The sequence below is a fragment of the Acomys russatus genome, chromosome X, assembly GCF_903995435.1.
Source record: "Acomys russatus chromosome X, mAcoRus1.1, whole genome shotgun sequence".
In the NCBI taxonomy this organism is placed as follows: Eukaryota; Metazoa; Chordata; class Mammalia; order Rodentia; family Muridae; genus Acomys; species Acomys russatus.
This window is the reverse complement of record NC_067169.1, coordinates 55,620,383-55,624,924: the sequence shown is the minus strand read 5'-3', so window position 1 is coordinate 55,624,924 and position 4,542 is coordinate 55,620,383. Positions and strand designations below refer to the sequence as shown.

At 41.7% G+C, this 4,542-nt stretch overlaps 1 pseudogene; it reads right to left on the bottom strand.

The window, feature by feature from the left end:
- Positions 1 to 486: 486 nt before the first annotated feature.
- Positions 487 to 1,239, bottom strand: LOC127184991 (histone H3.2-like; annotated as a pseudogene).
- Between the last annotated feature and the right edge of the window lie 3,303 nt (positions 1,240 to 4,542).

Below are 4,542 nucleotides of genomic sequence, written 5' to 3'. Positions count from 1 at the left end.
TTAGGTTATCCCCTAAGCCTGTGACCTGTCTCGTCTCAGATTCTAGGCCACTTTAGCAGTGTCAGGTATGGGTTCTATTTCATGGACTGGGCTCCAGATCCAACCAGAAAGTGTTTAGTTACTCCCAAACATTTGTGCCACTGTTGTACCAGCGTATCTTACAGACAGGTTGCTGTTGTAGGTAGCAGGGTTTGTAGCTGGCTACATATTGATGTGTAGGTTCAATTTTCTTTTTTTTCTTTTTTTAGTTTGATATATTTTAATAGCAAACTTACAGGAACAGCACAGAAGACAGACAACATTAAAAACATGTACTTGCATGTAGGACAACTCAGTTAGAAAAGTATAGTGAATGGATGGAATCTGCTGTATGATAAAAAATGCTACAAACACCATTCAGTTGCCGTCAATAAGAAATGTACTTATTTTTTAAAAATTCAAATGCTGGCATTGTCCAGAAATTATTAACAGGTGTATTTATAATTGTTATAAAGTTGAACTGTTGAAATGTGCTCACTGAAACATTTTGCTTACATTAATGCTTTACCTCTTGCATTTATATTAAACATTCACACACAAATGAAAATGGAAAACTGCCAATACCTGATTTCTGTCCCCTATTTTTCCACTCGCAATCATATACTTAGGTACCTTTTGACCCCATGGAAAAAATATCTAACATTCAGAACTACTGATAACAGGAAGAGGAAAAAAATTTTTTTGAGAATGAAATGTTTCCCCTCATAGTGGACTCTTAAGCATGTTCTCCGCGTGTGCGGCGTGCTAGCTGGATATCTTTTGGCATAATTGTTACACGTTTGGCATGGATAGCACACAGGTTGGTGTCTTCAAAAAGGCCAACCAGATAGGCCTCGCTTGCCTCCTGCAAAGCAACAATAGCTGCACTCTGGAGGCGCAGATCTGTTTTGAAGTCCTGAGCAATTTCTCGCACCAGACGCTGGAAGGGGAGCTTGCGAATGAGAAGTGCCGTGGACTTCCCTGACAGCGTCTGATTTCATGGAGTGTCACAGTACCAGGCCTGTAACGATGCGGTTTCTTCACCCCTCCAGTAGAGGGCGCACTCTTGAGAGCGGCTTTTGTAGCCAGTTGTTTCCTGGGTGCTTTGCCACCGGTGGATTTGTGGGCAGTCTGCTTTGTATGAGCCATGGTAAGGGCACCTCTTTACTTACCCCCCTTCTCCTTCGACTGGAGCTCGGCAAGCGAGAGGCGGCGCTGGCGTTAGAGAGCAGTGGCAGCACGGCGACGGCTGCAAACACCAGGTTCAATTTTCTTTCTTTTTTTTTTTTTTAATTTTTTTTATTAATTTATTCTTGTTACATCTCAATGTTTATCCCATCCCTTGTATCTTCCCATCCCCCCCCCCATTTTCCCATTATTCCCCTCCCCTATGACTGTTCCTGAGGGGGATTACTTCCCCCTGTATATGCTCATAGGGTATCAAGTCTCTTCTTGGTAACCTGCTGTCCTTCCTCTGAGTGCCACCAGGTCTCCCACTCCAGGGGAGATGGTCAAATGTGAGGCACCAGAGTATGTGAGAAAGTCATATCACACTCTCCACTCAACTGTGGAAATATTCTGACCATTGGCTAGATCAGTAGAAGAGTGGATAAAGAAATTGTGGTACATATACACTATGGAATACTACTCAGCTATTAAAAACAAGGAATTCCCGAAATTTGTGGATAAATGGATTGAGCTAGAAATGATCATAATGAGTGAGTTAACCCAGAAGCAGAAAGAATCAAATGGTATATACTCACTTTTTTCTGCAAACTAGCCCAAGGGGCATGTCCCACGAAAGCCTTCACTTACCAGGAAACTGGGACAGAGGGGAGGACATCCTATTGGGACTCTAGATGAGAGACGCATGGGAGAATAGCAAAGTAGACGGATCCAGAGGGTCCTAGAAACCTACAAGAAGAACATTAGGATAGGCAGATTTGGGCCCAGGGGTCCCGCTCAAACTAAGGCACCAGCCAAGGACAATGCAGGAGGTAAACTTTAAACCCCTTCCCAGATCTAGGTTCAATTTTCTTAACCAGTATATTTTATTAACAACCTAGTGAACGAACATACGTCACTTATAACCCGACTAACCAAAACCATAGGAAATGATGATTAATGGAAACAATAACAAAACCGTAAGGATATCAGTTCCGAGGAGCAATTCTCCTGGCACAATCAGCAGGATTTCTTCTGCTGGAACCTAGAGTTACCAGAACCCGGAACCTCAGCAGGAGCCAGAGCCCCAAAGCCTTCCCTCGAGCGGTTCTCTCTAGGAGTGTCTTGAAGTGCAGCGATGAACAGTCAAACCTATCCCAAGTTTCCAAAAAAGCCCCGCTTCCAGTTCTGGGCTCATTTATATATCTCCTCCCAGAGTCTGTTCATGGGATCTTTTCAGCTGGCAACAATTAAGCTCCTGCGTGAGGTGTTTGCTCTTCTAGTGGATTAACCTCACGTGTTCTCTCACGAGACCATTCTAATCCCGTACTTGGGATCCTGAGAAACAGGTTTATCTCTCCTTCATTGATGACTACCTTTTTTCCTCCAGGAATCTTCAGACTACCTTCCAACACCATGAACACTCACTTGTCAGTCAATAGTGGTGAAACTTCTAGTTGGGTACCAGCTCAGTTTCCTCATGTTTGTTGACACAAGTATTGTCTTTAGCAATAGAGCCTTACCATCAGCTTGTGGGATGCAACCAAACAGCTTTGGCAATAGCCTGTAATATTTGGGAGAAATCCATAGAACTCCCTTGGCCAGTGACTCAAAATGTAATGCATTCCTGGTACTGGAGGTTTTACCTGGTGGCATAAATGTCTAGTTGGGGCAGTCTCCACCATTATATAGTGACTCCATTTGAATTCCTTTCATTTTTCTGTAGCCCTGGCTGTCCTGGACCTCACTCTGTAGACCAGGCTGGCCTCAAACTTAGAGATTCACCTACCTCTGCCTCTCAACTGCTCAAATAAGGCATGTGCCGCCGCTGCCCAGCTTGAATTCCTTTCTTAAGTGTGTATATTTAGGGAGCTTCTACAGTAGTAGGTTTCCATATGGTTTTTCAAAGGCCTTTAGTGTTACTTGTCCCTCTTCATAATCCCAGTTTTACCTTCTTCTTCTTCGCCTCTCCCCATTTAGTCCTATTCTAGTTGGCCCTTTATCTCTCCATAATACCCTTTACTCTTTCTTGGGAGATCATCTCCTCCCTCTGTTCCTTACCTAGTCTCTGTGGGTATTCAGTCTTAAGTGTTCAGCCCTAAACACATACATATGAGCAACACTAAATGACTTAGCAGATTGTATTTACACACACACACACACACACACACACACACACACACACAGAGAGAGAGAGAGAGAGAGAGAGAGAGAGAGAGAGAGAGAGAGAGAATAGTAATTAAAGAATTAAAAGTCATGAATTTGAGAAGGTTGGGGAGGACTGTCTAAACAATGCCACACTTCTCCAATGGGAGGAATTGCAGGTAGAGAGCGAAGCATGGAAATCATCTAAATTCATTACTCGTATATGAAATTCTCAAAAAATAATTTTAGAACTTCAAATTAAAATAAAAAGTGTTCCTATGTAAATAAAATACTCTGCAAGCAATTTTAGTGATGTGAAAAAAATACTCATCAATTCAATATAGTACATAGAAATCTATAAAATATAAGCACCATCTCATTATGTGTGGGTTCATGTATATATAATTGCCTGAAGAACCTTCGGAGAAAAAGCTGTACACACCTATCAGAATGGTGATGAGTGAGTCTGAATCACCCCTTAGCTTTTACACTTGTGAATTTTTCAGAATTACAACAATGATTGGCATACTAGTTTGATGATGAGAAGGTAATAATGAGCATAAAATCCCAGTAGAAAAAATACACAGACATAGTTGTGAAATAGGAAGATAGTAACAGTGGGGGGAAATGTTTGAATCACAGGTTGGTTTGTTTGTTTGTTTGTTTGTTTGTTTTTAAGACAAATACAGGGCTAGTGAGATGGCACAGCCAATAAAGGTGCTTCTTGCCAATCCTGACAGCCTGAGTTCAGTCCCCAGAACCTGCAATGTGAAAAGTATTCACTGCTCCCCACCCCCACACACACCAAATAAATGTGAATCTTTTTTTGTTGTTTTGTTTTGTTTTGTTTTGTTTTTGTTTTCTGAGACAGGGTTTCTCTTTGTAGCCTGGTTGTAGACCAGGCTGGCCTTGAACTCATAGCGATACACCTGCTGGGTTTAAAGGCATGTGCCCCCATGCCTGGCATAAATGTGAGTCTTTAAAAAGCAGAAAGTAATAGGGTTGTGCCTTATTATATATCAAATTATCTGTTTTTAAAATATTTTTGCATTTATTTAATTTGTGTGTGATAGCTGTTCTTGGTTGTCAACTTGACTATATCTATAAATGGAAAGGCACACTGGTGATCCAGATCTTGAGGCAGGAAGACAGTAAGCCTTTGGAAGACAAGCTTTTGATCCTGATTGACACACACTTTAAATTAAGATCTTGAGA